Here is a 12,556-nt window from a genome sequence, read left to right as displayed (position 1 = left end):
TTCTAGAAGCTGAGAAGTTCAAGATTTGGCAGTCACATCTGGTGGCTTCTGATGAGAGCCTCATGCTGCCTCAAACATGGCAGAGAAATGGAAGGGGAACCAGGTGCATGGAAAAAAGAGCAAGACACATGTGGCAACCTCAATTTATAACAACGTGCTCTTGAGGGAAGTAATCCATTCCCAAGACAACTAACCCCCATCTCCAGAGAAAGACATTAATGTATCTTAAAGACCTAGTCACCTCTCTAAGGCACCACCTTCCAACACTGCCACATTGGGAACCAAGCCTCAATACGGTTTTTGGTAGAAGCAAATAATATTTAAACCATAGCAACCACGTTTTTTGGTCTAAAAACTCCCCAGATTTCCCTCTGGTCGCCATATAAAACACCCTCATCAGTCCTTGAAAGCTTTCCCAACTCCAGGTTATTAAATGTGGAGTGAAACTAGGAATGTCTTTGTCTTACAAAAGTTGTGAGATTGTTTTTAAAAGAATAGGTAAACTGTTAATTACTTTCCTTGGACATCTGTCTCATTCCGTTCCCCAAAATTTAAGACATGGAAAAGCTCATTTGGAAATTCCAATTTTAATGATTCTCTAATTTACAGAGACCTTATTCCCTTCATCTTAGCACTGGACAATTGTATATATGCATATGAGAGGTAACAACGTGCTGGCAGCCCTCGCTCGCTCTCAGCGCCTCCTCCACCTCCGTGTCCGCTCTGGCCACGCTTGAGGACCCCTTCAGCCCGCCACTGCACTGTAGGAGCACCTCTCTGGGCTGGCCGAGGCCGGAGCCGGCTCCCTCTGCTTGCGGGATGGTGTGTAGGGCGCGGGCAGCAACTGGGGCTGCGCATGGCGCTGGCGGGCCAGCGCGAGTTCCGGCTAGGCTCAGGCTCGGCAGGCCGCGCACTCTGAGCGGCTGGCTGGCGCTGCCGGGCCCGGGCAGTGAGGGACTTAGCACTCGGGCCAGCAACTGCAGAGGGTCTGCCGGGTTCCCCAGGACTACTCGCCCGCCCGCACCGCCCTCGAATTCTCGCTGGGCCTCAGCCACCTCCTGGCGGGGCAGGACCTGCAGCCCGCCATGCCCGAGCCCCCCTATCCCCGCTGTGGGCTCCCGTGCCCACCCGAGCCTCCCCAACGGGCACCTCCCCCTGCTCTGTGGCACCCGGTCCCATTGACCGCCCAAGGGCTGAGGAGTGCAGGTGCCAGGACTGGCAGGCAGCTCTGCCCATGGCCCTGGTGCGGGATCCACTAGGTGAAGCCAGCCAGGCTTCTGAGTCTAGTGGGGACTTGGAGAACCTTTATGTCTAGCTAAGGGATTGTAAATACACCAAACAGTACCCTGTGTCTAGCTCAAGGTTTGTAAATACACCAATCAGTACTCTGTATCTAGCTAATCTAGTGGAGACTTGGAGAACTTTTCTGTCTAGCGCTCTGTGTCTAGCTAAACGATTGTAAACGCACCAATCATAATTCTGTGTCTAGCTCAGGGATTGTAAACGCACCAATCAGCACTCTGTCAAAACGGACCAATCAGCTCTCTGTAAAATGGACCAATCAGCAGGTTGTGGGTGGGGTCAAATAAGGGAATAAAAGCAGGCTGCCCAAGCTAGCAGTGGCAACTCGGTCAGGTCCACTTTCACGCTGTGGAAGCTTTGTTCTTTCGCTGTTTACAATAAATCTTTCTGCTGCTCACTCTTTGGGTCCACGTCCTCTTCCTGAGCTGTAACACCCACCGCGAAGGTCTGCGGCTTCACTCCTGAAGCCAGCAAGACCAGGAACCCACCAGAAGGAATAAACTCTGAACGCATCCAAACATCAGAAGGAACAACTCCAGATGCGCCACCTTTAAGAGCTGTAACACCACGAGGGTCTGCAGCTTCATTCTTGAAGTCAGCAAGACCAAGAACCCACGAATTCTAGACACTCATATAGTTTGTGATACGGTGTTAGAACTCTAGAACTGCATATGGGGGCATTCAATAAAATGGGACAAATTTCGCACACACAAGTGCAGACACACATACACATTAAGTTTGGTCTGAAAGACAAAACATTTCCATTTGCTTGTGAAAAAAACATACCTTTAGCTAACTAGAGACCCTCTTGTATGCTTAGAAATGAAGATACTAATTGATGAGAGAGGGGCTTTTCAAAATCAAATGTCTCCAACCGCTAAAGAAACTGAAAAGACCACATTTCAGTGATAAACAAATAACCGGAAAGTCTCCCTTGAAATCTAAACAAACACCATTAAATGGAGAAAAATAAGTGCCTTTATAATAACTCTAGTGTATGCCTGTCTGGTCACCATTATGAATACCTAGACACTCCATTGAAAAACCTGCTTTTGGAAATCCTAAATGGTGTGCAAACAAGGAATTTGTCAAACTTCAATTTTAGTTTATAAAAGTGATTCTAATTTCTTTAAATTTTTTTCTTTTCAAATGAAATTGTTTAATCTCTGACAACTTCATTCTTTAGTTTGCAAGTGAATAATCTGAGACTAAGAAGATATCCCGGGATAGGGTTGCCAGATCGAGCAAATAAAAATACATATTCAAATCCTATATGAGACATATGCATACAAAACAATTATTGATTGTTTATCTAAAATTCAAATTTAGCTGGGCATCCTGTATTTTATCTGGACCTACCCCTAGGTCCTCTACCTAATGAATGGGAAAGCTGATGATAGAACCCGGTGCCCTGACCGACAGCTTGGAAAACTAGTAGCAATGAATAGATTCCCCTTTCTGATGCAAATACATTCACACTTATCCCTTGAAAATTAGATGCTGTGGAAAACCAAATGCTATATAAGGTGAACCCTTCCCTCAGGAAGCCTAGAGTCTAATGGCAATTTCTAGTGAATCTGGAAGAGAAGAGAGACTGTCTGTAACCATCTCAGCAAACTGCTAACCAAGAAAATGGTTCTCTCTCCTGGTCACACATTAAAATCACTTTGGGAGCTTTAAAAATAATTATCAGTGCCTGGAGCAATGGCTCACGCCTGTAATCTCATCACTTTGGGAGGCCTGGGCAGGGGGATCACTTGAGGCTGGCTAACATGGTGAAACCCCATCTGTACTAAAAATACAAAAAAATCAGCCACACATGGTGGCATGCACCTTTAATTCCAGCTACTCGGGACGCTGAGGCAAGAGAATCACTTGAGCCCAGGAGGTGGAGGTTGCAGTGAGTTGAGATCACGCCACTGCTCTCCAGCCTGGGTGACAGAGTGAAACTCCGTATAAAAAAAATTAAAAAATTATCAGTGCCCTGAAATCCTGAGATTATGATTGAATTGGTCTGGGATAGGGTCTGGGAAAAAGGGTTTTTGCTTTTTGGGGTTTTTTTTTTTTTTTTTGCCAAAATATTCCCAGATTATTCTAGTGTGCAACCTGGTTAGCATAATGAACCACTGGTCTCACACTCAGAAATCTCCCCCAAGAAATCTTGATTCACAAATGGCTGGGTCTGTGCTAAAGTAGGCCGTGTGTGTGTGTGTGTGTGTGTGTGTATGTGTGTGTGTGTTTTCCCAAAGCCCCATACTTGCTGTATCCCATGGAGGTGTTCCAGTCAGCCACTTGGGCTTTCCAGTAAGACTTATTGAAGGGACAGCATTTTGCTGGAATTCACTTTATCCCCGTTCTGCCCTTGGTTCCTAGTCATTTCTTAGCCAGTGCATTTTGTAGCCTGTGTCTTGAAAATTTCATTGTAAGTATACAGATCACATACGTCTTAAAAGACAATAGAGAAGAGATCATTCCATCTAACCATGCAGTCTGCTCAGGATACCCCACTTACCTGGGGTAACACATGCAGCCTCTGATCCAGAGTCAAACGTGTGGGTTCAGTGTTGTCTGAATATCTTCCCACTGGTAGAACCCACTAAATAAAAGCCCCTTTCAGTCTTATGACTTCCCGTGAAGAGATAAATAAGGATGTGCTCTGAGTATTTTTATTATCGTCATTATATTTGTTGTCCTGGTCAGAGAGGGGTCAAAAAGCCACAACAACATTTTCCTCTGCCCAGCTATTATTGTCTTCCAAAAGACACAGTAGCACATGCTCAAGAGCAGGATTTCTCAACACAATCTAAGAAGACAAGAAAAAGAAGCTAAATCCCCTCTGTCCTGGCCCATGGCCCTCGGCTTGTCACTGCTGACATCATTTATGAGGAAGGCAAGTTCATTGCCTTGTTTTGCTGTATCTGTTCTCAAATTATGCCATCTTTCAACACCAGCCTAACTTAACATTTTTAAATCATTCTGACCACCATATGCCATCCAAAGTCCAAAGTAAATGGTATCTAACCTCCAATTCTGAAGACACATGTGGCTGTGGCCAAGCCTACTTTCAAAGAGTCAGCATTGTACACTATCATGTGCTTAGGCCATTTTTACATCATTGTTAATCCTTTCATTCCAGAATCCATCTGGGATCAATTCAGCCTATGATAACAACACTGTTCTCTTTTGGGACACTCATCCAACACTGGTTTTCTTAGTTTAACACTCAAGAGATTCCACTTCTCCGAAAGTGTTAAGTTGAAAAATCTGGTACAAATAAAGAACAAGATCAAACAGGGCCAATTGTATCTACCTAGAAATAATGAGAGGGCACTTTCTAAAAAATACATAAAAGCACTAAATGAGTGCTCAATACCACTAATACCTGGAAACCTTAGGCTCAAGATAAGTCAAACAAATTCCAAATGCATCTGATTCATGTTAAATGTTTCCTGTCTCAGTGGCCAATAGGCCATGTTAAAACCAGTCCAACTCCTTTTGAAAGTCTCATTCTTTTCCCCACATGAAGGGCAATGTAAGGATTCTGATCAGTGATGTAAGATTGCTAATTCTTATTGGGTAATTTTTCCCCATTAGTCAGAGATCAGCCTTGCCAACTGGGAGGCCTCACATGCTTTGCTGCCATGAGGAGCTAGCTGTCAAACTCCAGGGCTAATGGAAATGTATTCTAAAAGCGAAATTCCACCCTTCACTTGCATGGTGATAGTTCCTAACCAGGTGAGACAGGTTCGACCCCATCCCGAAGTCTGAGACCTTCAGTCTTTCTTTGTCATCGCCTTCTTCTCATGTCATTGTCAGCAAATCCCCTTTGACAACCCTCTCTCTGTTTCCTTGGAAAATGCCCAAATGCTCCCCAGAGAGGAAGCATTATCTTTCTAAATCTTAATTTAATTGGAAAAGAGAGAGCTGAGATTTTTTAATTCAGGGCAGAGGCAGACTCATTCATTACCACTTCAAGGCCCAGGATTTGCGCTGATGAGCAAATAGATCTATCATATTGGGAGGTGTTCTGTACCTTCCTCTGTTATGACTCTAATTCCCGCAGCCAAAAATACACATTCAGGAATAAACAGGCTGGTTCTCTCCAGTGTCTTCTCAACTGATAGTCTGTAACTGGTATGATAGTTAAATTCACGTGAAGAAGGATGCAGATTCATTTGCCGACACAACCAAGACAGGGCCAACACCAGCAGGGGCTTCTAGAATGAGAATGAAGTTTCCCTGCTTCAGATTAGAAGAAACTCAATTGGAGGCCCAGTCATGTGGCTTATACAAGTGCCTAACAACATACATAAAATCCCAGAGAGCTGTGTATCTAAGCAAGCCAACTCTAGTTCACAAGCAGCAATGCAGAACCCCTTTCTTCCTTTGCCCCATGGCAAAAAGTAAGTCTGTTCCATTTGTTTACAACCATTGCTATTACTTTCCAGCATAACCATAATCTTGTTTTGTAAATCCTATTCCTGACACACCTCAAACCATCTGCCCATTCTTTCTTGGGTTAGCTTGGGGCTGTTTGGCAAATGTCTGTCATTACCTGTAAATGGAATATTTTTTAGCAGAGTACATGCCCCTTGTAAAGGCATGTTGCCATGGCTGCTAGGTGCTCTGAAAAATCTCCTTTGTTTTTTTCTTGAAATACAATATGCCTTTAGTAATTTTTAATATGTGTAGAATTAAGAAGAGACAAAGAGGCATAAATGCAACCTATTAGGCTTCAGATTCAAAATAAGTTTGCATACACACTCTCAGTCAAATACAAGGAATTGGCTAAAATGTTATTAATAAAAGTATATGTGTCGGTTTGAAGGAAGAGAAGACTTAGCCTATGTTTCAGATTCAGACTTGTAAACAGTTTTGAGGGGAACAAGTGATATAGTCTGAGCTGTAGAACTTCCATCATTTCTTGTCCCCGTGGAGTGGGACCAGGGTTCTCAGCAAGTCACTACAATTTGTCTCTGCTTCATTATTTTGCCATCTTCTCCTTATTTAAACTACAAGGGGCTGAGAAAGACCCAGAACCCCAAACTGGATGAGGGATATGTGATAGGCAATTCACAGAGCACAGATACAAATGGACAAAGGTGAGAAAAAAGTCTCACCTCATTAATAATCAAGAAAATAATGGAATAAAATAATGAGATCACTGTTAGCCTCTAAAATGGCAAAGATTAAAAACAATGAAATATGTAGTGAAGGTGTGGGGAAATGTTCACTCTTAAGCACTGCTGGAGAAAGCAGAAATTCATACAACTCTCCTGGAGTCACTTTGGTAGTATCTTGTAAAATTTTTCTAGTACCTACCGTTGGCTACACTTCATGTACACACATACACACACACACACGCACGTGAATTTAAAAATTATTTATAGCAGCATTACTTGCAAAAGCAAAAAATTAGAATTAGCCTATCAAAAGAGAAATGGTTACCTAAACTCTGGTTTATCTACCCAATGGACTATTACACTGTCATTAAAAAGAATGAGACAATTCAACATCTTCCAATATGAAAAGACTGATATGTTGACAATTAAGATAACAACTTACAGAATGTTAATATGTTCAACTTATGGAAAAACAATGACTTAGCTAGGTCTATAACAAAATGTGAAAAGGAGACTCTTTTTCAGCTTTGTCTAAGGCCCCAGAAGACCCAGAACAAAGCAAGAGGCAATTAGTGGTCTCACATTCTTTAATGAATTTCTAGACCACCTAGACAGGACTTGCAAAGGAGACAGCTGCAACCATTAGCCCATCACTCGCCTCAAGGCTGTAAAAGGACTGAAACTGAAAATGCTGAGAGAATTTCTTTGGAATGATTTTTCGGGGTGTGGTGGTGTTTCCACATTTACCTCTTTCTAAGTAAAAGAAGTTTCAAGGAGATCTCCCTGAATGCTGGAGTCTGCCAAGTATAGACTGGGACTTAATTCAAGACCAAAGATAGTCTACTAGCAAGAGGCTGCAAATTGCATGCGGAGGCCCAGGCACTGAGAGAGCTACAGTGCAGCAGACTGCACACCTCCCAGCAGCAATAGCCAGAGTGCATCAGTCTTGTCCTTAGGCCATATGCAAGGGAGCCAGCCAGGATGGTCTTAGAAAGGGCCCCCCCTGTAGAGAGGTTGACAACACTCCACCCACAACCTTCCTATCTCTTGATCACATTCACACACACACCTACTGGGTGGAGGGCCAGCTTTTCCTCTCCCCAGCCAGCACCTGCATCTGTCAGCAGCTGCCCACGAGCTGCCGGAACCCACTAGGTGCACCAAGAGAAAGAGTGCCTGGGGTGATGGGTGGGACTTGAAGGGACTGGAGGAGTTGTTATTCTACATGATTGTCCAAGAGAGTGAGAACGAATCTGCATATTATATTTATAGAGACAGCAAGGGAAACTGTTTTCTACCTGTACTGTATGGAGTCTCACTCTTTCAATATAATGTTAACAATTACACAGATAAAACAGAGAAAAGGTCTGGAAATTTACACACAAACTAATTATGGTCTCTAGAAAGCAGAATGTGGTTAGAGGATGAATAAAAAGAACTTGTGCATTTTACTCTACATACTTCTATATAGTTTGATTTTTTTAAAAAAAATATATACTCATTTTTTTGGAAACAAAAACTTAAAATACACACACATATACACACATACACTCACTGTATAAAAATTCAGAAAAGTAAGAAAAAGAAAACAAACAGATCATAAATGTAATTCCACTCCTCCCAGATCTCACCTCTGTTAGTATTTGATGTGTTTTTATTCACATCTTTTTTATGTAATTTGCTTGGAGCAGACAGGGCCTCCTTGGGCATCCCCAACAGTCAAGTTAAACAACCAAGAACTTCAAGGATTGTTTACTGCTGCCACTCATACATTCTGTGGGTATTCTGACCATATGAAAATCTAGGTATATGAACAAAGAAAACCAATTTGATACTTATGAGTCTGTCTCCCTTACCTTAAAATGTTCATAATTAAGATGGAGATAAAAATTATCACTGTGACATTTGATGCACTGGCTCTGGACAGTAGCAAGGTAGAGGACTAGAAGATTAAGATTTACTGATCCCCTTATGAAATCACAAATGCATCTTCTTCATCCAGAAATGAGTACTTTAGTCAAACTTAACAATACTTACCAAGTCTGTCCAGAAAGCTCATTTGAGCCTCCAACAACCTAAATGGAAATCCAGGAGAAGACTTTATCTCCTGTCTGAGATTCACACAAAAATCAAATCTGTTACAGACTCATCTAAAAAACACAGATACACGACTTGAGACCCTTAGCAAATGGAGTGGCTGCTACACACGTGGAAATTACCTCCTTCTTTGTTTTTAATTTCCTGGGAACCGGGGAGAAATTCTGGTTTCTAAACCTTGAGGCAGCATGAACAATGAACAATTGTTAGCTAGAAATAGCAGATGAAGCCTATTACTACACGACGGAAAGTAGACTGCACTGTCTTAAGGTTGTGTTTATTATACAGGCCTGGTGGGTAAAATGATATGGTAGGGAGTGAGTGTCCTGCTCAATAGAAACTTCTGAGAAACCCTCCACTCCAAGGGAAGCATCCTACTTCTTTCTGTTTTTCCTCTTGTTGAGTATAGGCTTGGATAATTGTATGTAATTTCCCAAGTCTGTCTTCATGAATGAAACTTCTTACCAATTTCTACCAAAACCCTCTACCAAATCAAATAAAGATAAGGTCAACAGAAAGCCAATATCATGCAAATATGCAGTAAAGGTCTTCATTTTTTTTTTTTTTTTTTTATTTGAGGGCAAACCAAAGATCTTGAAAAGGTAACAATTCCATGATCCAGCAAAACAGCAACAGAACACAAAAACGTTCCCTTGGGTTAGAATATGAAAACTTTTTTCGAGAGTAAATTCAATTGAGCTGAAATTGTAAAACCTGGAATGGCAAAGTGTATTTTTTTTAACCAAATTTGTTGGAAGCCAGTCATACACAGAAAATAAACCCAAACTCAAACTAGTACTGAAGTCCAGTTTCCTTTTAGCATTTTTTTTAAAAAGAAGAAACAAAGAAAAATAAACTTTCTAAACTTGAAAATGCAGCCTTTAGAACAAGGTTCCAAGGGTTACTTGGATGTTGGCTGATGCTTACAAACTAATGCTAACGAGTGGAGTGTAAATGAATCAAAACCAGATAGATTCCATTTCCCTTCAAGTAAATGGAGGTTGGGGATGGGGAGGTAGTGGGAATGCTTCCCAAAATGTAGGTGAATTTTACCAAAACGACAGTGTTCTGCATAAAAACTAGAGAAATATCATCTGAACTTCAACTAGGGCTGGGTTTCAAAGAGGTGACATGAAGAGGGAGAACTGACACCCAGGAGCTCCCTTCTGTGCCAGGCCACGAGCTTCAGGAACACTGGTTTCACCCTCACAGTAAACGGCATGGCAGGCAGGTGTTCTCCCCCGACTTCAGAGATGAGAAAATGAAACGGGTGCATTTGTGTCCCCTTCTCTAGGTCATTCAGCCAGGGAGTGACCCTGAAGGGCATCTGCATTAGGAAACAGTGCTGTCTCACCTCCTGTGCTCTTGTTCTATGAGAATCATTGATTACTTCAGCAAGGATGATGTAATGATACTTTAAGAAGGCCATTTTGGAGCATTCTGCCAATGCAATGCTAATCTTGTCAAGGCCAACACCTGTGCTGACTTAGCTAGTGCCTATGGGAGAACTAGGTAAGGAGAGGTAGACAGTTGTTATATTTTTTGTTTTTGTTTTTGTTTTGTTTTGTTTTAGAGACAGAGGTCTTGCTTTGTTACCCAGGCTGGAGTGCAGTGGCACGATCATAGCTCACTGCAGCCTCAAATCCTGAGCTCAAGTGATCCTCCCACCTCAGCCTCCCAAGTAGCTGGGATTACAGTGCACACCACAATGCCTGATTAATTTTTACATTTTTTTTTGTACAGACAGGGTCTTGCTAGTTGCCCAGAATGGTCTCAAACTCCTGGCTTCAGGCAATCCTCCTGTCTCAGTCTCCCAAAGTGCTGGGTTTACAGGTATGAGCCACTGAGCCCAGTGGGAGTCTTATCTTGATTTAACTTAGGGTCACCTTGAATCCATGTCATAAATCCAAGTTACTCAACTGTGGAGCAGGCCTGTGCTTCACCTGCATTACCCAACTCCTTTAATCCTCAAAATGACTATGGGTTTTATAGCATTTTTATCCCTATTTTATGTCTAAGAAAACAGGCTTGGAAAGGCTAAGGAAGAGGCAGAGCCGGGATTCTCACCCAGCCTGCCTGACCCCTCTGACTCCAGATCATGTGCTCTTACTCATTTCATGAAACTAAAAGGTCAATAACTCTAGAAATTAAGCAGCAGTAGCTTTTCAAGGTATGTGGCTATCACTGATCGCAGCTTCCTACACATGTATTCATTTATCCAACAGGTATTGATTAAGAGACTACAATCTGTAAAACTGGAGGGTTATAAAGAGATCAAAAATGTTCAAGTTATTGTCCTTAGCCTCAAGCCATGCACAGCCCAGACTTACTAAGTTCTGGATTTTCCCCTGGTCTTCTGGCCACTGTCCTTTATCTTTTCAACTTACTTATTATTACACCAGTTTCTTTCTTTCGGACATGTCCAAATTGCTGATTTAGATAAGTTTGTCCCTGAGACTAGTGAACTTCATCAAGAGATCAATGAATGGAGAGACAGCTTTAAACCAAGCGCCTCTGGCATTCATAGAATATCAGAACTTGAAGAGATCTGACAGATGGAGCCTGTATTGGTCAGAGTAGTCTAACTGCTGTAACAAACAAGGCCAAAAGTTTACTTCTTGCTCTCACAAAATTCAAGGGGTATGTTTCTGGCTAGGCCTCTCTCACGCCAGTGGTGACACATGGGGATCCAGGCTCCTCCCCTGCTGTGGCTCCACCATCTCTACAGAGGGTTTCAGGATGCCCCAGACTGCATCCACACAGCAGACAGAAGGCAGAGAGAAACTTCAGAGCAGGCTCACTTACTTCTAACTGCCTCCTCCCATTCCATCAGCAAAAGTTAGTCACAGAGCCACCTTCACACCAGGGCCTGGGAGGTCTGTATGCAGGTTACCAGGGAAAATAAGTCGGTTTAGTGAGCATGTGGCCCATAAAACCACCATGCAGGTGAGGAAACTGCTGCAAAGTACCTATTGTCACAAAGTGCCTACGTGAATCAACCAGTGTCACATAGGAGCAGATTCCATATTCCACTGCAGCACTCTTTGCCTACAACATTGATGCTTCCTAAAAAGACATGTCCTGTTTTTATTTCTAATATCATACTTACTATATAAATTTTAAAAATACAGAAAAGCTTAAAGAAAATAAGTTTGTGCTATACTTTTCCAATATAGTCGCTGTTTATATTTTGGTGCCCACTAGCCTCTTCCACGTGTGTATCCTTATTATATATCACACAGACAAATTTTAATTATAAAATGTTGCAAACATACAGAAAGCAGTATAAAAGAAACCTAGGGATGCACCACTCAGATTTAACAAATGTTAACATTTTACCACATTTGTTTAGTTCTCTCCTGTAGAAATAAAATGGATCCAGCTGAAACCAATCTAGTTCTTTCTCATTCCTAAAGGAAATGAAGAAATATATAGTAAAAGTACAGAAACATTCACAGGATCTATACACACCAGCTTTAGGATAGCACTTCTTCATTTCCTTTAGGAATGAGAAGAATTAGATGGGTTTATCATATTATGTATGTAATATGATATATAAAGAAATGGTTTTGTACTTTTACTATATATATAGAGAGAGAGAGATTGAGAGAGAGAGACAGTCTCACTCTGTTGCCCAGGCTGGAGTGCAGTGGTGTAATCTTGGCTCACTGCAACCCCCACCTCCTGGGTTGCAGCAATTCTCCTGTCTCAGCCACCTGAGCAGCTGGGCTTACAGGCGTGGGCCACCCTGCCTGGCTACTTTCTTTGTATTTTTGGTAGAGACGGGGTTTTGCCATGTTGGCCAGGCTGATCTCAAACTCCTGGTGTCAAGTGATCCGCCCACCTCGGCCTCCCAAACTGCTGGGATTACAGGCATGAGCCACCGCACCTGGCCTTTACTATATAATTAGATTCATAAAATGTATATTACTTTTGTACATTTTAGAGTTTTGCATAAGTGATACAATGCCATGTATATCCTTTTGTACCTTGCTTTTTTTAGTCAGCAGTATGTTTTAAGACTTACCTATGTT

General features: G+C 42.2%; 1 long non-coding RNA gene across 1 annotated transcript in view; it reads right to left on the bottom strand.

The window, feature by feature from the left end:
* The window catches only part of LOC111545456, a 149,215-nt gene extending 137,825 nt beyond the window's left edge, over positions 1–11,390 (bottom strand). Inside the window, exons 1-2 of the long non-coding RNA XR_002732468.1 lie at positions 11,328–11,390; positions 8,057–8,226 (exon numbers count right to left, since the gene is read on the bottom strand). This is a non-coding gene — a long non-coding RNA (uncharacterized LOC111545456). The remainder of the gene's footprint in view (positions 1–8,056; positions 8,227–11,327) is intronic.
* Between the last annotated feature and the right edge of the window lie 1,166 nt (positions 11,391–12,556).

The sequence above is a fragment of the Piliocolobus tephrosceles genome, chromosome 4 (genome assembly GCF_002776525.5).
Source record: "Piliocolobus tephrosceles isolate RC106 chromosome 4, ASM277652v3, whole genome shotgun sequence".
Taxonomy (NCBI): Eukaryota; Metazoa; Chordata; class Mammalia; order Primates; family Cercopithecidae; genus Piliocolobus; species Piliocolobus tephrosceles.
This window is presented reverse-complemented; position numbering and strand designations above follow the sequence as displayed.